This window comes from Larus michahellis, chromosome Z (genome assembly GCF_964199755.1).
Source record: "Larus michahellis chromosome Z, bLarMic1.1, whole genome shotgun sequence".
In the NCBI taxonomy this organism is placed as follows: Eukaryota; Metazoa; Chordata; class Aves; order Charadriiformes; family Laridae; genus Larus; species Larus michahellis.
In genome coordinates, this window is record NC_133930.1 from 48,432,829 (window position 1) to 48,453,417 (window position 20,589).

A 20,589-nucleotide genomic window follows, 5' to 3' on the forward strand; every position below is an offset into this window, starting at 1 on the left:
GGTATCTCCTACAGGGAAAGTGCCAGGAGGAATTGTGGAGCTTGGTCTCAGTGTCTCTGAGAATTGCTCTGATTAACCCTGTGACCTCTTTGCTAAGACTCTCCAGAGAGACGTCCTCAAAACCAACACACATCTTGACATATCTCCCACATTGATCGCAGTGTCTCCAGGAACGGCATTCAAGGAGCCAGGAACTTTTCTGCCCACACTCTCCGGGGACAGTTCCTTAAAACCAATATACATCCTGCTATATCTCCCACATGGAAAGTGCCAGGAGGGAGAAGTGGGGATTATGTTTAGACTTTCTCAGAACTGCTTCAAATCAACTAGATATCTTTGTGCTGTAAATCTCCCAACAGCCAAACGCAAAAGCAGCAAACATCTCGCTGTATGTCCCACATCGTAAGTGCCAAGAGAGAGCTTGCTCTCCCTGTCTTTGAGTACTGTTTTCACTGTCCCGGTTACCTCTTTGCTAACATTCTCTTCAGAGCTGCAGTGAAACCAGGAACCACGTGGAGAAGGCACCCACACTGAAAGTGCCTGGAAGGAACATTGGGGCTTCTTCTCAGTGTCTCTGACATAGGGTTTCACTGTCCCGGGAAAGCCTCTGCTAACACCCTGCAGAGCGCTGTGCCCAATATACAGAAACGTCTTGCGGTATCTCCTACAGGGAAAGTGCCAGGAAGAATTGTGGAGCTTGGTCTCAGTGTCTCTGAGAATTGCCCTGATTATCCGTGTGACCTCTTTGCTAAGACTCTCCAGAGAGCCGTCCTCAAAACCAACACACATCTTGACATATCTCCCACATTGATCGCAGTGTCTCCAGAAACGCCATTCAAGGAGCCAGGAACTTTTCTCCCTACACTGTCCATTGAGTTGTTCTCAAAACCAATATACATCCTGCTATATCTCCCACATGGAAAGTGCCAGGAGGGAGAAGTGGGGATTATGTTTAGACTTTCTCGGAACTGCTTCAAATCAACTAGATATCTTTGTGCTGTAAATCTCCCAACAGCCAAACGCAAAAGCAGCAAACATCTTGCTGTATGTCCCACATCCAAAGTGCCAAGAGAGTAATGTAGAGCTTGCTCTCCCTATCTTTGAGTACTGTTTTCACTGTCCCGGTTACCTCTTTGCAAACATTCTCGTCAGAGCTGCAGTGAAACCAGGAACCACGTGGAGAAGGCACCCACACTGAAAGTGCCTGGAGGGAACATTGGGGCTTCTTCTCAGTGTCTCTGACATAGGGTTTCACTGTCCCGGGAAAGTCTCTGCTAACACCCTGCAGAGCGCAGTGCCCAATATACAGAAACGTCTTGCGGTATCTCCTACAGGGAAAGTGCCAGGAGGAATTGTGGAGCTTGGTCTCAGTGTCTCTGAGAATTGCTCTGATTAACCCTGTGACCTCTTTGCTAAGACTCTCCAGAGAGCCGTCCTCAAAACCAACACACATCTTGACATATCTCCCACATTGATCGCAGTGTCTCCAGGAACGGCATTCAAGGAGCCAGGAACTTTTCTGCCCACACTCTCCGGGGACAGTTCCTTAAAACCAATATACATCCTGCTATATCTCCCACATGGAAAGTGCCAGGAGGGAGAAGTGGGGATTATGTTTAGACTTTCTCAGAACTGCTTCAAATCAACTAGATATCTTTGTGCTGTAAATCTCCCAACAGCCAAACGCAAAAGCAGCAAACATCTCGCTGTATGTCCCACATCGTAAGTGCCAAGAGAGAGCTTGCTCTACCTGTCTTTGAGTACTGTTTTCAGTGTCCCGGTTACCTCTTTGCTAACATTCTCTTCAGAGCTGCAGTGAAACCAGGAACCACGTGGAGAAGGCACCCACACTGAAAGTGCCTGGAAGGAACATTGGGGCTTCTTCTCAGTGTCTCTGACATAGGGTTTCACTGTCCCGGGAAAGCCTCTGCTAACACCCTGCAGAGCGCTGTGCCCAATATACAGAAACGTCTTGCGGTATCTCCTACAGGGAAAGTGCCAGGAAGAATTGTGGAGCTTGGTCTCAGTGTCTCTGAGAATTGCCCTGATTATCCGTGTGACCTCTTTGCTAAGACTCTCCAGAGAGCCGTCCTCAAAACCAACACACATCTTGACATATCTCCCACATTGATCGCAGTGTCTCCAGAAACGCCATTCAAGGAGCCAGGAACTTTTCTCCCTACACTGTCCATTGAGTTGTTCTCAAAACCAATATACATCCTGCTATATCTCCCACATGGAAAGTGCCAGGAGGGAGAAGTGGGGATTATGTTTAGACTTTCTCGGAACTGCTTCAAATCAACTAGATATCTTTGTGCTGTAAATCTCCCAACAGCCAAACGCAAAAGCAGCAAACATCTTGCTGTATGTCCCACATCCAAAGTGCCAAGAGAGTAATGTAGAGCTTGCTCTCCCTATCTTTGAGTACTGTTTTCACTGTCCCGGTTACCTCTTTGCAAACATTCTCGTCAGAGCTGCAGTGAAACCAGGAACCACGTGGAGAAGGCACCCACACTGAAAATGCCTGGAAGGAACGTTGGGGCTTCTTCTCAGTGTCTCTGATGTCGGGTTTCACTGTCCCGGGAAAGTCTCTGCTAACACCCTGCAGAGCGCAGTGCCCAATATACAGAAACGTCTTGCGGTATCTCCTACAGGGAAAGTGCCAGGAGGAATTGTGGAGCTTGGTCTCAGTGTCTCTGAGAATTGCTCTGATTATCCGTGTGACCTCTTTGCTAAGACTCTCCAGAGAGACGTCCTCAAAACCAACACACATCTTGACATATCTCCCACATTGATCGCAGTGTCTCCAGGAACGGCATTCAAGGAGCCAGGAACTTTTCTGCCCACACTCTCCGGGGACAGTTCCTTAAAACCAATATACATCCTGCTATATCTCCCACATGGAAAGTGCCAGGAGGGAGAAGTGGGGATTATGTTTAGACTTTCTCAGAACTGCTTCAACTCAACTAGATATCTTTGTGCTGTAAATCTCCCAACAGCCAAATGGAAAAGCAGAAAACCTCTCGTTGTATGTCCCACATCGAAAGTGCCAAGAGAGAGCTTGCTCTCCCTGTCTTTGAGTACTGTTTTCACTGTCCCGGTTACCTCTTTGCTAACATTCTCTTCAGAGCTGCAGTGAAACCAGGAACCACGTGGAGAAGGCACCCACACTGAAAGTGCCTGGAAGGAACATTGGGGCTTCTTCTCAGTGTCTCTGACATAGGGTTTCACTGTCCCGGGAAAGCCTCTGCTAACACCCTGCAGAGCGCTGTGCCCAATATACAGAAACGTCTTGCGGTATCTCCTACAGGGAAAGTGCCAGGAAGAATTGTGGAGCTTGGTCTCAGTGTCTCTGAGAATTGCCCTGATTATCCGTGTGACCTCTTTGCTAAGACTCTCCAGAGAGCCGTCCTCAAAACCAACACACATCTTGACATATCTCCCACATTGATCGCAGTGTCTCCAGGAACGCCATTCAAGGAGCCAGGAACTTTTCTCCCTACACTGTCCATTGAGTTGTTCTCAAAACCAATATACATCCTGCTATATCTCCCATATGGAAAGTGCTTAGCGGGAGAAGTGGAGATTATGTTTAGACTTTCTCGGAACTGCTTCAAATCAACTAGATATCTTTGTGCTGTAAATCTCCCAACAGCCAAACGCAAAAGCAGCAAACATCTCGCTGTATGTCCCACATCCAAAGTGCCAAGAGAGTAATGTAGAGCTTGCTCTCCCTGTCTCTGAGTACTGTTTTCACTGTCCCGGTTACCTCTTTGCAAACATTCTCTTCAGAGCTGCAGTGAAACCAGGAACCACGTGGAGAAGGCACCCACACTGAAAATGCCTGGAAGGAACGTTGGGGCTTCTTCTCTTTGTCTCTGATGTCGGGTTTCACTGTCCCGGGAAAGTCTCTGCTAACACCCTGCAGAGCGCAGTGCCCAATATACAGAAACGTCTTGCGGTATCTCCTACAGGGAAAGTGCCAGGAGGAATTGTCGAGCTTGGTCTCAGTGTCTCTGAGAATTGCTCTGATTATCCGTGTGACCTCTTTGCTAAGACTCTCCAGAGAGCCGTCCTCAAAACCAACACACATCTTGAAATATGTCCGACACTGACCGCAGTGTCTCCAGGAACGGCATTCAAGGAGCCAGGAACTTTTCTCCCTACACTGTCCATTGAGTTGTCCTCAAAACCAATATACATCCTGCTATATCTCCCACATGGAAAGTGCTTGGCGGGAGAAGTGGGGATTATGTTTAGACTTTCTCAGAACTGCTTCAAATCAACTAGATATCTTTGTGCTGTAAATCTCCCAACAGCCAAACGTAAAAGCAGCAAACATCTCGCTGTATGTTCCACATCCAAAGTGCCAAGAGAGAGCTTGCTCTCCCTGTCTTTGAGTACTGTTTTCAGTGTCCCGGTTACCTCTTTGCTAACATTCTCTTCAGAGCTGCATTGAAACCAGGAACCACGTGGAGAATGCACCCATACTGAAAGTGCCTGGAGGGAACATTGGGGCTTCTTCTCAGTGTCTCTGACATAGGGTTTCACTGTCCCAGGAAAGTCTCTGCTAACACCCTGCAGAGTGCTGTGCCCAATATACAGAAACGTCTTGCGGTATCTCCTACAGGGAAAGTGCCAGGAGGAATTGTGGAGCTTGTTCTCAGTGTCTCTGGGAATTGCTCTGATTATCCGTGTGACCTCTTTGCTAAGACTCTCCAGAGAGACGTCCTCAAAACCAACACACATCTTGACATATCTCCCACATTGATCGCAGTGTCTCCAGGAACGGCATTCAAGGAGCCAGGAACTTTTCTCCCTACACTGTCCATTGAGTTGTCCTCAAAACCAATATACATCCTTCTATATCTCCCACATGGAAAGTGCCAGGAGGGAGAAGTGGGGATTATGTTTAGACTTTCTCGGAACTGCTTCAAATCAACTAGATATCTTTGTGCTGTAAATCTCCCAACAGCCAAACGCAAAAGCAGCAAACATCTCGCTGTATGTCCCACATCCAAAGTGTCAAGAGAGAGCTTGCTCTCCCTGTCTTTGAGTACTGTTTTCACTGTCCCGGTTACCTCTTTGCTAACATTCTCTTCAGAGCTGCAGTGAAACCAGGAACCACGTGGAGAAGGCACCCACACTGAAAATGACTGGAAGGAACGTTGGGGCTTCTTCTCAGTGTCTCTGACATAGGGTTTCACTGTCCCGGGAAAGCCTCTGCTAACACCCTGCAGAGCGCAGTGCCCAATATACAGAAACATCTTGCGGTATCTCCTACAGGGAAAGTGCCAGGAGGAATTGTGGAGCTTGTTCTCAGTGTCTCTGGGAATTGCTCTGATTATCCATGTGACCTCTTTGCTAAGAGTCTCCAGAGAGACGTCCTCAAAACCAACACACATCTTGACATATCTCCCTCATTGATCGCAGTGTCTCCAGAAACGCCATTCAAGGAGCCAGGAACTTTTCTCCCTACACTGTCCATTGAGTTGTCCTCAAAACCAATATACATCCTGCTATATCTCCCACATGGAAAGTGCCAGGAGGGAAAAGTGGGGATTATGTTTAGACTTTCTCGGAACTGCTTCAAATCAACTAGATATCTTTGTGCTGTAAATCTCCCAACAGCCAAACGCAAAAGCAGCAAACATCTCGCTGTATGTCCCACATCCAAAGTGCCAAGAGAGTAATGTAGAGCTTGCTCTGCCTGTCTTTGAGTACTGTTTTCACTGTCCCGGTTACCTCTTTGCTAACATTCTCTTCAGAGCTGCAGTGAAACCAGGAACCACGTGGAGAATGCACCCATACTGAAAGTGCCTGGAGGGAACATTGGGGCTTCTTCTCAGTGTCTCTGACATAGGGTTTCACTGTCCCGGGAAAGTCTCTGCTAACACCCTGCAGAGCGCAGTGCCCAATATACAGAAATGTCTTGCGGTATCTCCTACAGGGAAAGTGCCAGGAGGAATTGTGGAGCTTGGTCTCAGTGTCTCTGAGAATTGCTCTGATTAACCCTGTGACCTCTTTGCTAAGACTCTCCAGAGAGACGTCCTCAAAACCAACACACATCTTGACATATCTCCCACATTGATCGCAGTGTCTCCAGGAACGGCATTCAAGGAGCCAGGAACTTTTCTGCCCACACTCTCCGGGGACAGTTCCTTAAAACCAATATACATCCTGCTATATCTCCCACATGGAAAGTGCCAGGAGGGAGAAGTGGGGATTATGTTTAGACTTTCTCAGAACTGCTTCAAATCAACTAGATATCTTTGTGCTGTAAATCTCCCAACAGCCAAACGCAAAAGCAGCAAACATCTCGCTGTATGTCCCACATCGTAAGTGCCAAGAGAGAGCTTGCTCTACCTGTCTTTGAGTACTGTTTTCACTGTCCCGGTTACCTCTTTGCTAACATTCTCTTCAGAGCTGCAGTGAAACCAGGAACCACGTGGAGAAGGCACCCACACTGAAAGTGCCTGGAAGGAACATTGGGGCTTCTTCTCAGTGTCTCTGACATAGGGTTTCACTGTCCCGGGAAAGCCTCTGCTAACACCCTGCAGAGCGCTGTGCCCAATATACAGAAACGTCTTGCGGTATCTCCTACAGGGAAAGTGCCAGGAAGAATTGTGGAGCTTGGTCTCAGTGTCTCTGAGAATTGCCCTGATTATCCGTGTGACCTCTTTGCTAAGACTCTCCAGAGAGCCGTCCTCAAAACCAACACACATCTTGACATATCTCCCACATTGATCGCAGTGTCTCCAGAAACGCCATTCAAGGAGCCAGGAACTTTTCTCCCTACACTGTCCATTGAGTTGTTCTCAAAACCAATATACATCCTGCTATATCTCCCACATGGAAAGTGCCAGGAGGGAGAAGTGGGGATTATGTTTAGACTTTCTCGGAACTGCTTCAAATCAACTAGATATCTTTGTGCTGTAAATCTCCCAACAGCCAAACGCAAAAGCAGCAAACATCTTGCTGTATGTCCCACATCCAAAGTGCCAAGAGAGTAATGTAGAGCTTGCTCTCCCTATCTTTGAGTACTGTTTTCACTGTCCCGGTTACCTCTTTGCAAACATTCTCGTCAGAGCTGCAGTGAAACCAGGAACAACGTGGAGAAGGCACCCACACTGAAAATGCCTGGAAGGAACGTTGGGGCTTCTTCTCAGTGTCTCTGATGTCGGGTTTCACTGTCCCGGGAAAGTCTCTGCTAACACCCTGCAGAGCGCAGTGCCCAATATACAGAAACGTCTTGCGGTATCTCCTACAGGGAAAGTGCCAGGAGGAATTGTGGAGCTTGGTCTCAGTGTCTCTGAGAATTGCTCTGATTATCCGTGTGACCTCTTTGCTAAGACTCTCCAGAGAGACGTCCTCAAAACCAACACACATCTTGACATATCTCCCACATTGATCGCAGTGTCTCCAGGAACGGCATTCAAGGAGCCAGGAACTTTTCTGCCCACACTCTCCGGGGACAGTTCCTTAAAACCAATATACATCCTGCTATATCTCCCACATGGAAAGTGCCAGGAGGGAGAAGTGGGGATTATGTTTAGACTTTCTCAGAACTGCTTCAACTCAACTAGATATCTTTGTGCTGTAAATCTCCCAACAGCCAAATGGAAAAGCAGAAAACCTCTCGTTGTATGTCCCACATCGAAAGTGCCAAGAGAGAGCTTGCTCTCCCTGTCTTTGAGTACTGTTTTCACTGTCCCGGTTACCTCTTTGCTAACATTCTCTTCAGAGCTGCAGTGAAACCAGGAACCACGTGGAGAAGGCACCCACACTGAAAGTGCCTGGAAGGAACATTGGGGCTTCTTCTCAGTGTCTCTGACATAGGGTTTCACTGTCCCGGGAAAGCCTCTGCTAACACCCTGCAGAGCGCAGTGCCCAATATACAGAAACGTCTTGCGGTATCTCCTACAGGGAAAGTGCCAGGAAGAATTGTGGAGCTTGGTCTCAGTGTCTCTGAGAATTGCTCTGATTATCCGTGTGACCTCTTTGCTAAGACTCTCCAGAGAGCCGTCCTCAAAACCAACACACATCTTGACATATCTCCCACATTGATCGCAGTGTCTCCAGGAACGCCATTCAAGGAGCCAGGAACTTTTCTCCCTACACTGTCCATTGAGTTGTTCTCAAAACCAATATACATCCTGCTATATCTCCCATATGGAAAGTGCTTAGCGGGAGAAGTGGAGATTATGTTTAGACTTTCTCGGAACTGCTTCAAATCAACTAGATATCTTTGTGCTGTAAATCTCCCAACAGCCAAACGCAAAAGCAGCAAACATCTCGCTGTATGTCCCACATCCAAAGTGCCAAGAGAGTAATGTAGAGCTTGCTCTCCCTGTCTCTGAGTACTGTTTTCACTGTCCCGGTTACCTCTTTGCTAACATTCTCTTCGGAGCTGCAGTGAAACCAGGAACCACGTGGAGAAGGCACCCACACTGAAAATGACTGGAAGGAACGTTGGGGCTTCTTCTCAGTGTCTCTGACATAGGGTTTCACTGTCCCGGGAAAGCCTCTGCTAACACCCTGCAGAGCGCAGTGCCCAATATACAGAAACATCTTGCGGTATCTCCTACAGGGAAAGTGCCAGGAGGAATTGTGGAGCTTGTTCTCAGTGTCTCTGGGAATTGCTCTGATTATCCATGTGACCTCTTTGCTAAGAGTCTCCAGAGAGACGTCCTCAAAACCAACACACATCTTGACATATCTCCCTCATTGATCGCAGTGTCTCCAGAAACGCCATTCAAGGAGCCAGGAACTTTTCTCCCTACACTGTCCATTGAGTTGTCCTCAAAACCAATATACATCCTGCTATATCTCCCACATGGAAAGTGCCAGGAGGGAAAAGTGGGGATTATGTTTAGACTTTCTCGGAACTGCTTCAAATCAACTAGATATCTTTGTGCTGTAAATCTCCCAACAGCCAAATGCAAAAGCAGCAAACATCTCGCTGTATGTCCCACATCCAAAGTGCCAAGAGAGTAATGTAGAGCTTGCTCTGCCTGTCTTTGAGTACTGTTTTCACTGTCCCGGTTACCTCTTTGCAAACATTCTCGTCAGAGCTGCAGTGAAACCAGGAACCACGTGGAGAAGGCACCCACACTGAAAATGCCTGGAAGGAACATTGGGGCTTCTTCTCAGTGTCTCTGACGTCGGGTTTCACTGTCCCGGGAAAGTCTCTGCTAACACCCTGCAGAGCGCAGTGCCCAATATACAGAAACCTCTTGCGGTATCTCCTACAGGGAAAGTGCCAGGAGGAATTGTGGAGCTTGGTCTCAGTGTCTCTGAGAATTGCTCTGATTATCCGTGTGACCTCTTTGCTAAGAGTCTCCAGAGAGACGTCCTCAAAACCAACACACATCTTGAAATATCTCCCACACTGACCGCAGTGTCTCCAGGAACGGCATTCAAGGAGCCAGGAACTTTTCTGCCCACACTCTCCGGGGACAGTTCCTTAAAACCAATATACATCCTGCTATATCTCCCACATGGAAAGTGCCAGGAGGGAGATTTGGGGATTATGTTTAGACTTTCTCGGAACTGCTTCAAATCAACTAGATATCTTTGTGCTGTAAATCTCCCAACAGCCAAACGCAAAAGCAGCAAACATCTCGCTGTATGTCCCACATCCAAAGTGCCAAGAGAGTAATGTAGAGCTTGCTAACCCTCTCTTTGAGTACTGTTTTCACTGTCCCGGTTACCTCTTTGCTAACATTCTCTTCAGAGCTGCAGTGAAACCAGGAACCACGTGGAGAAGGCACCCACACTGAAAGTGCCTGGAAGGAACGTTGGGGCTTCTTCTCAGTGTCTCTGACATAGGGTTTCACTGTCCCGGGAAAGCCTCTGCTAACACCCTGCAGAGCGCTGTGCCCAATATACAGAAACGTCTTGCGGTATCTCCTACAGGGAAAGTGCCAGGAGGAATTGTGGAGCTTGGTCTCAGTGTCTCTGAGAATTGCTCTGATTATCCATGTGACCTCTTTGCTAAGACTCTCCAGAGAGACGTCCTCAAAACCAACACACATCTTGACATATCTCCCACATTGATCGCAGTGTCTCCAGGAACGGCATTCAAGGAGCCAGGAACTTTTCTCCCTACACTGTCCATTGAGTTGTCCTCAAAACCAATATACATCCTGCTATATCTCCCACATGGAAAGTGCCTGGCGGGAGAAGTTGGGATTATGTTTAGACTTTCTCGGAACTGCTTCAAATCAACTAGATATCTTTGTGCTGTAAATCTCCCAACAGCCAAACGCAAAAGCAGCAAACATCTCGCTGTATGTCCCACATCCAATGTGCCAAGAGAGAGCTTGCTCTCCCTGTCTTTGAGTACTGTTTTCACTGTCCCGGTTACCTCTTTGCTAACATTCTCGTCAGAGCTGCAGTGAAACCAGGAACCACGTGGAGAAGGCACCCACACTGAAAATGACTGGACGGAACGTTGGGGCTTCTTCTCAGTGTCTCTGACATAGGGTTTCACTGTCCCAGGAAAGTCTCTGCTAACACCCTGCAGAGTGCTGTGCCCAATATACAGAAACGTCTTGCGGTATCTCCTACAGGGAAAGTGCCAGGAAGAATTGTGGAGCTTGGTCTCAGTGTCTCTGAGAATTGCTCTGACTATCCGTGTGACCTCTTTGCTAAGAGTCTCCAGAGAGACGTCCTCAAAACCAACACACATCTTGAAATATCTCCCACACTGACCGCAGAGTATCCAGGAACGGCATTCAAGGAGACAGGAACTTTTCTGCCCACACTCTCCGGGGACAGTTCCTTAAAACCAATATACATCCTGCTATATCTCCCACATGGAAAGTGCCAGGAGGGAGATTTGGGGATTATGTTTAGACTTTCTCGGAACTGCCTCAAATCAACTAGATATCTTTGTGCTGTAAATCTCCCAACAGCCAAACACAAAAGCAGCAAACATCTCGCTGTATGTCCCACATCGTAAGTGCCAAGAGAGAGCTTGCTCTCCCTATCTTTGAGTACTGTTTTCACTGTCCCGGTTACCTCTTTGCTAACATTCTCTTCAGAGCTGCAGTGAAACCAGGAACCACGTGGAGAAGGCACCCACACTGAAAGTGCCTGGAAGGAATGTTGGGGCTTCTTCTCAGTGTCTCTGACATAGGGTTTCACTGTCCCAGGAAAGTCTCTGCTAACACCCTGCAGAGTGCTGTGCCCAATATACAGAAACGTCTTGCGGTATCTCCTACAGGGAAAGTGCCAGGAAGAATTGTGGAGCTTGGTCTCAGTGTCTCTGAGAATTGCTCTGATTATCCGTGTGACCTCTTTGCTAAGAGTCTCCAGAGAGACGTCCTCAAAACCAACACACATCTTGACATATCTCCCTCATTGATCGCAGTGTCTCCAGGAACGGCATTCAAGGAGCCAGGAACTTTTCTGCCCACACTGTCCATTGAGTTGTCCTCAAAACCAATATACATCCTGCTATATCTCCCACATGGAAAGTGCCAGGAGGGAAAAGTGGGGATTATGTTTAGACTTTCTCGGAACTGCTTCAAATCAACTAGATATCTTTGTGCTGTAAATCTCCCAACAGCCAAACGCAAAAGCAGCAAACATCTCGCTGTATGTCCCACATCGTAAGTGCCAAGAGAGAGCTTGCTCTCCCTGTCTTTGAGTACTGTTTTCACTGTCCCGGTTACCTCTTTGCTAACATTCTCTTCAGAGCTGCAGTGAAACCAGGAACCACGTGGAGAAGGCACCCACACTGAAAATGGCTGGACGGAACGTTGGGGCTTCTTCTCAGTGTCTCTGACATAGGGTTTCACTGTCCCAGGAAAGTCTCTGCTAACACCCTGCAGAGCGCTGTGCCCAATATACAGAAACGTCTTGCGGTATCTCCTACAGGGAAAGTGCCAGGAAGAATTGTGGAGCTTGGTCTCAGTGTCTCTGAGAATTGCTCTGACTATCCGTGTGACCTCTTTGCTAAGAGTCTCCAGAGAGACGTCCTCAAAACCAACACACATCTTGAAATATCTCCCACACTGACCGCAGAGTATCCAGGAACGGCATTCAAGGAGACAGGAACTTTTCTGCCCACACTCTCCGGGGACAGTTCCTTAAAACCAATATACATCCTGCTATATCTCCCACATGGAAAGTGCCAGGAGGGAGATTTGGGGATTATGTTTAGACTTTCTCGGAACTGCCTCAAATCAACTAGATATCTTTGTGCTCTAAATCTCCCAACAGCCAAACACAAAAGCAGCAAACATCTCGCTGTATGTCCCACATCGTAAGTGCCAAGAGAGAGCTTGCTCTCCCTGTCTTTGAGTACTGTTTTCACTGTCCCGGTTACCTCTTTGCTAACATTCTCTTCAGAGCTGCAGTGAAACCAGGAACCACGTGGAGAAGGCACCCACACTGAAAGTGCCTGGAAGGAATGTTGGGGCTTCTTCTCAGTGTCTCTGACATAGGGTTTCACTGTCCCGGGAAAGCCTCTGCTAACACCCTGCAGAGCGCAGTGCCCAATATACAGAAACGTCTTGCGGTATCTCCTACAGGGAAAGTGCCAGGAGGAATTGTGGAGCTTGTTCTCAGTGTCTCTGGGAATTGCTCTGATTATCCATGTGACCTCTTTGCTAAGAGTCTCCAGAGAGACGTCCTCAAAACCAACACACATCTTGACATATCTCCCTCATTGATCGCAGTGTCTCCAGAAACGCCATTCAAGGAGCCAGGAACTTTTCTCCCTACACTGTCCATTGAGTTGTCCTCAAAACCAATATACATCCTGCTATATCTCCCACATGGAAAGTGCCAGGAGGGAAAAGTGGGGATTATGTTTAGACTTTCTCGGAACTGCTTCAAATCAACTAGATATCTTTGTGCTCTAAATCTCCCAACAGCCAAACACAAAAGCAGCAAACATCTCGCTGTATGTCCCACATCGTAAGTGCCAAGAGAGAGCTTGCTCTCCCTGTCTTTGAGTACTGTTTTCACTGTCCCGGTTACCTCTTTGCAAACATTCTCGTCAGAGCTGCAGTGAAACCAGGAACCACGTGGAGAAGGCACCCACACTGAAAATGCCTGGAGGGAACATTGGGGCTTCTTCTCAGTGTCTCTGACGTCGGGTTTCACTGTCCCGGGAAAGTCTCTGCTAACACCCTGCAGAGCGCAGTGCCCAATATACAGAAACCTCTTGCGGTATCTCCTACAGGGAAAGTGCCAGGAGGAATTGTGGAGCTTGGTCTCAGTGTCTCTGAGAATTGCTCTGATTATCCGTGTGACCTCTTTGCTAAGAGTCTCCAGAGAGACGTCCTCAAAACCAACACACATCTTGAAATATCTCCCACACTGACCGCAGTGTCTCCAGGAACGGCATTCAAGGAGCCAGGAACTTTTCTGCCCACACTCTCCGGGGACAGTTCCTTAAAACCAATATACATCCTGCTATATCTCCCACATGGAAAGTGCCAGGAGGGAGATTTGGGGATTATGTTTAGACTTTCTCGGAACTGCTTCAAATCAACTAGATATCTTTGTGCTGTAAATCTCCCAACAGCCAAACGCAAAAGCAGCAAACATCTCGCTGTATGTCCCACATCCAAAGTGCCAAGAGAGTAATGTAGAGCTTGCTAACCCTCTCTTTGAGTACTGTTTTCACTGTCCCGGTTACCTCTTTGCAAACATTCTCGTCAGAGCTGCAGTGAAACCAGGAACCAGGTGGAGAAGGCACCCACACTGAAAATGCCTGGAGGGAACATTGGGGCTTCTTCTCAGTGTCTCTGATGTCGGGTTTCACTGTCCCGGGAAAGTCTCTGCTAACACCCTGCAGAGCGCAGTGCCCAATATACAGAAACGTCTTGCGGTATCTCCTACAGGGAAAGTGCCAGGAGGAATTGTGGAGCTTGGTCTCAGTGTCTCTGAGAATTGCTCTGATTATCCGTGTGACCTCTTTGCTAAGAGTCTCCAGAGAGACGTCCTCAAAACCAACACACATCTTGAAATATCTCCCACACTGACCGCAGTGTCTCCAGGAACGGCATTCAAGGAGCCAGGAACTTTTCTGCCCACACTCTCCGGGGACAGTTCCTTAAAACCAATATACATCCTGCTATATCTCCCACATGGAAAGTGCCAGGAGGGAGATTTGGGGATTATGTTTAGACTTTCTCGGAACTGCTTCAAATCAACTAGATATCTTTGTGCTGTAAATCTCCCAACAGCCAAACACAAAAGCAGCAAACATCTCGCTGTATGTCCCACATCGTAAGTGCCAAGAGAGAGCTTGCTCTCCCTGTCTTTGAGTACTGTTTTCACTGTCCCGGTTACCTCTTTGCTAACATTCTCTTCAGAGCTGCAGTGAAACCAGGAACCACGTGGAGAAGGCACCCACACTGAAAGTGCCTGGAAGGAACGTTGGGGCTTCTTCTCAGTGTCTCTGACATAGGGTTTCACTGTCCCGGGAAAGCCTCTGCTAACACCCTGCAGAGCGCTGTGCCCAATATACAGAAACGTCTTGCGGTATCTCCTACAGGGAAAGTGCCAGGAAGAATTGTGGAGCTTGGTCTCAGTGTCTCTGAGAATTGCTCTGATTATCCATGTGACCTCTTTGCTAAGACTCTCCAGAGAGACGTCCTCAAAACCAACACACATCTTGACATATCTCCCACATTGATCGCAGTGTCTCCAGAAACGCCATTCAAGGAGCCAGGAACTTTTCTCCCTACACTGTCCATTGAGTTGTTCTCAAAACCAATATACATCCTGCTATATCTCCCACATGGAAAGTGCCTGGCGGGAGAAGTTGGGATTATGTTTAGACTTTCTCAGAACTGCTTCAAATCACCTAGATATCTTTGTGCTGTAAATCTCCCAACAGCCAAACGCAAAAGCAGCAAACATCTCGCTGTATGTCCCACATCGTAAGTGCCAAGAGAGAGCTTGCTCTCCCTGTCTTTGAGTACTGTTTTCACTGTCCCGGTTACCTCTTTGCTAACATTCTCTTCAGAGCTGCAGTGAAACCAGGAACCACGTGGAGAAGGCACCCACACTGAAAATGCCTGGAAGGAACATTGGGGCTTCTTCTCAGTGTCTCTGACATAGGGTTTCACTGTCCCGGGAAAGCCTCTGCTAACACCCTGCAGAGCGCTGTGCCCAATATACAGAAACGTCTTGCGGTATCTCCTACAGGGAAAGTGCCAGGAGGAATTGTGGAGCTTGGTCTCAGTGTCTCTGAGAATTGCTCTGATTATCCGTGTGACCTTTTTGCTAAGACTCTCCAGAGAGACGTCCTCAAAACCAACACACATCTTGACATATCTCCCACATTGATCGCAGTGTCTCCAGGAACGGCATTCAAGGAGCCAGGAACTTTTCTCCCTACACTGTCCATTGAGTTGTCCTCAAAACCAATATACATCCTGCTATATCTCCCACATGGAAAGTGCCAGGAGGGAGAAGTGGGGATTATGTTTAGACTTTCTCGGAACTGCTTCAAATCAACTAGATATCTTTGTGCTGTAAATCTCCCAACAGCCAAACGCAAAAGCAGCAAACATCTCGCTGTATGTCCCACATCCAATGTGCCAAGAGAGAGCTTGCTCTCCCTGTCTTTGAGTACTGTTTTCACTGTCCCGGTTACCTCTTTGCTAACATTCTCGTCAGAGCTGCAGTGAAACCAGGAACCACGTGGAGAAGGCACCCACACTGAAAATGACTGGACGGAACGTTGGGGCTTCTTCTCAGTGTCTCTGACATAGGGTTTCACTGTCCCAGGAAAGTCTCTGCTAACACCCTGCAGAGTGCTGTGCCCAATATACAGAAACGTCTTGCGGTATCTCCTACAGGGAAAGTGCCAGGAAGAATTGTGGAGCTTGGTCTCAGTGTCTCTGAGAATTGCTCTGACTATCCGTGTGACCTCTTTGCTAAGAGTCTCCAGAGAGACGTCCTCAAAACCAACACACATCTTGAAATATCTCCCACACTGACCGCAGAGTATCCAGGAACGGCATTCAAGGAGACAGGAACTTTTCTGCCCACACTCTCCGGGGACAGTTCCTTAAAACCAATATACATCCTGCTATATCTCCCACATGGAAAGTGCCAGGAGGGAGATTTGGGGATTATGTTTAGACTTTCTCGGAACTGCCTCAAATCAACTAGATATCTTTGTGCTGTAAATCTCCCAACAGCCAAACACAAAAGCAGCAAACATCTCGCTGTATGTCCCACATCGTAAGTGCCAAGAGAGAGCTTGCTCTCCCTATCTTTGAGTACTGTTTTCACTGTCCCGGTTACCTCTTTGCTAACATTCTCTTCAGAGCTGCAGTGAAACCAGGAACCACGTGGAGAAGGCACCCACACTGAAAGTGCCTGGAAGGAATGTTGGGGCTTCTTCTCAGTGTCTCTGACATAGGGTTTCACTGTCCCAGGAAAGTCTCTGCTAACACCCTGCAGAGTGCTGTGCCCAATATACAGAAACGTCTTGCGGTATCTCCTACAGGGAAAGTGCCAGGAAGAATTGTGGAGCTTGGTCTCAGTGTCTCTGAGAATTGCTCTGATTATCCGTGTGACCTCTTTGCTAAGAGTCTCCAGAGAGACGTCCTCAAAACCAACACACATCTTGACATATCTCCCTCATTGATCGCAGTGTCTCCAGGAACGGCATTCAAGGAGCCAGGAACTTTTCTGCCCACACTGTCCATTGAGTTGTCCTCAAAACCAATATACATCCTGCTATATCTCCCACATGGAAAGTGCCAGGAGGGAAAAGTGGGGATTATGTTTAGACTTTCTCGGAACTGCTTCAAATCAACTAGATATCTTTGTGCTGTAAATCTCCCAACAGCCAAACGCAAAAGCAGCAAACATCTCGCTGTATGTCCCACATCGTAAGTGCCAAGAGAGAGCTTGCTCTCCCTCTCTTTGAGTACTGTTTTCACTGTCCCGGTTACCTCTTTGCTAACATTCTCTTCAGAGCTGCAGTGAAACCAGGAACCACGTGGAGAAGGCACCCACACTGAAAGTGCCTGGAAGGAACATTGGGGCTTCTTCTCAGTGTCTCTGACATAGGGTTTCACTGTCCCGGGAAAGTCTCTGCTAACACCCTGCAGAGCGCTGTGCCCAATATACAGAAACGTCTTGCGGTATCTCCTACAGGGAAAGTGCCAGGAGGAATTGTGGAGCTTGTTCTCAGTGTCTCTGGGAATTGCTCTGATTATCCCTGTGACCTCTTTGCTAAGACTCTCCAGAGAGACGTCCTCAAAACCAACACACATCTTGACATATCTCCCTCAATTGATCGCAGTGTCTCCAGGAACGGCATTCAAGGAGCCAGGAACTTTTCTCCCTACACTGTCCATTGAGTTGTCCTCAAAACCAATATACATCCTGCTATATCTCCCACATGGAAAGTGCCAGGAGGGAGAAGTGGGGATTATGTTTAGACTTTCTCGGAACTGCTTCAAATCAACTAGATATCTTTGTGCTGTAAATCTCCCAACAGCCAAACGCAAAAGCAGCAAACATCTCGCTGTATGTCCCACATCCAAAGTGCCAAGAGAGAGCTTGCTCTCCCTCTCTTTGAGTACTGTTTTCACTGTCCCGGTTACCTCTTTGCTAACATTCTCTTCAGAGCTGCAGTGAAACCAGGAACCACGTGGAGAAGGCACCCACACTGAAAATGCCTGGAAGGAACATTGGGGCTTCTTCTCAGTGTCTCTGACATAGGGTTTCACTGTCCCGGGAAAGCCTCTGCTAACACCATGCAGAGCGCTGTGCCCAATATACAGAAACGTCTTGCGGTATCTCCTACAGGGAAAGTGCCAGGAGGAATTGTGGAGCTTGGTCTCAGTGTCTCTGAGAATTGCTCTGATTATCCGTGTGACCTTTTTGCTAAGACTCTCCAGAGAGACGTCCTCAAAACCAACACACATCTTGACATATCTCCCTCATTGATCGCAGTGTCTCCAGGAACGGCATTCAAGGAGACAGGAACTTTTCTCCCTACACTGTCCATTGAGTTGTCCTCAAAACCAATATACATCCTGCTATATGTCCCACATGGAAAGTGCTTGGCGGGAGAAGTGGGGATTATGTTTAGACTTTCTCGGAACTGCTTCAAATCAACTAGATATCTTTGTGCTGTAAATCTCCCAACAGCCAAACGCAAAAGCAGCAAACATCTCGCTGTATGTCCCACATCCAATGTGCCAAGAGAGAGCTTGCTCTCCCTGTCTTTGAGTACTGTTTTCACTGTCCCGGTTACCTCTTTGCTAACATTCTCTTCAGAGCTGCAGTGAAACCAGGAACCACGTGGAGAAGGCACCCACACTGAAAATGGCTGGACGGAACGTTGGGGCTTCTTCTCAGTGTCTCTGACATAGGGTTTCACTGTCCCAGGAAAGTCTCTGCTAACACCCTGCAGAGCGCTGTGCCCAATATACAGAAACGTCTTGCGGTATCTCCTACAGGGAAAGTGCCAGGAAGAATTGTGGAGCTTGGTCTCAGTGTCTCTGAGAATTGCTCTGACTATCCGTGTGACCTCTTTGCTAAGAGTCTCCAGAGAGACGTCCTCAAAACCAACACACATCTTGAAATATCTCCCACACTGACCGCAGAGTATCCAGGAACGGCATTCAAGGAGACAGGAACTTTTCTGCCCACACTCTCCGGGGACAGTTCCTTAAAACCAATATACATCCTGCTATATCTCCCACATGGAAAGTGCCAGGAGGGAGATTTGGGGATTATGTTTAGACTTTCTCGGAACTGCCTCAAATCAACTAGATATCTTTGTGCTCTAAATCTCCCAACAGCCAAACACAAAAGCAGCAAACATCTCGCTGTATGTCCCACATCGTAAGTGCCAAGAGAGAGCTTGCTCTCCCTGTCTTTGAGTACTGTTTTCACTGTCCCGGTTACCTCTTTGCTAACATTCTCTTCAGAGCTGCAGTGAAACCAGGAACCACGTGGAGAAGGCACCCACACTGAAAGTGCCTGGAAGGAATGTTGGGGCTTCTTCTCAGTGTCTCTGACATAGGGTTTCACTGTCCCGGGAAAGCCTCTGCTAACACCCTGCAGAGCGCAGTGCCCAATATACAGAAACGTCTTGCGGTATCTCCTACAGGGAAAGTGCCAGGAGGAATTGTGGAGCTTGTTCTCAGTGTCTCTGGGAATTGCTCTGATTATCCATGTGACCTCTTTGCTAAGAGTCTCCAGAGAGACGTCCTCAAAACCAACACACATCTTGACATATCTCCCTCATTGATCGCAGTGTCTCCAGAAACGCCATTCAAGGAGCCAGGAACTTTTCTCCCTACACTGTCCATTGAGTTGTCCTCAAAACCAATATACATCCTGCTATATCTCCCACATGGAAAGTGCCAGGAGGGAAAAGTGGGGATTATGTTTAGACTTTCTCGGAACTGCTTCAAATCAACTAGATATCTTTGTGCTGTAAATCTCCCAACAGCCAAATGCAAAAGCAGCAAACATCTCGCTGTATGTCCCACATCCAAAGTGCCAAGAGAGTAATGTAGAGCTTGCTCTGCCTGTCTTTGAGTACTGTTTTCACTGTCCCGGTTACCTCTTTGCAAACATTCTCGTCAGAGCTGCAGTGAAACCAGGAACCACGTGGAGAAGGCACCCACACTGAAAATGCCTGGCGGGAACATTGGGGCTTCTTCTCAGTGTCTCTGACGTCGGGTTTCACTGTCCCGGGAAAGTCTCTGCTAACACCCTGCAGAGCGCAGTGCCCAATATACAGAAACGTCTTGCGGTATCTCCTACAGGGAAAGTGCCAGGAGGAATTGTGGAGCTTGGTCTCAGTGTCTCTGAGAATTGCTCTGATTATCCGTGTGACCTCTTTGCTAAGAGTCTCCAGAGAGACGTCCTCAAAACCAACACACATCTTGAAATATCTCCCACACTGACCGCAGTGTCTCCAGGAACGGCATTCAAGGAGCCAGGAACTTTTCTGCCCACACTCTCCGGGGACAGTTCCTTAAAACCAATATACATCCTGCTATATCTCCCACATGGAAAGTGCCAGGAGGGAGATTTGGGGATTATGTTTAGACTTTCTCGGAACTGCTTCAAATCAACTAGATATCTTTGTGCTGTAAATCTCCCAACAGCCAAACGCAAAAGCAGCAAACATCTCGCTGTATGTCCCACATCCAAAGTGCCAAGAGAGTAATGTAGAGCTTGCTAACCCTCTCTTTGAGTACTGTTTTCACTGTCCCGGTTACCTCTTTGCAAACATTCTCGTCAGAGCTGCAGTGAAACCAGGAACCAGGTGGAGAAGGCACCCACACTGAAAATGCCTGGAGGGAACATTGGGGCTTCTTCTCAGTGTCTCTGATGTCGGGTTTCACTGTCCCGGGAAAGTCTCTGCTAACACCCTGCAGAGCGCAGTGCCCAATATACAGAAACGTCTTGCGGTATCTCCTACAGGGAAAGTGCCAGGAGGAATTGTGGAGCTTGGTCTCAGTGTCTCTGAGAATTGCTCTGATTATCCGTGTGACCTCTTTGCTAAGAGTCTCCAGAGAGACGTCCTCAAAACCAACACACATCTTGAAATATCTCCCACACTGACCGCAGTGT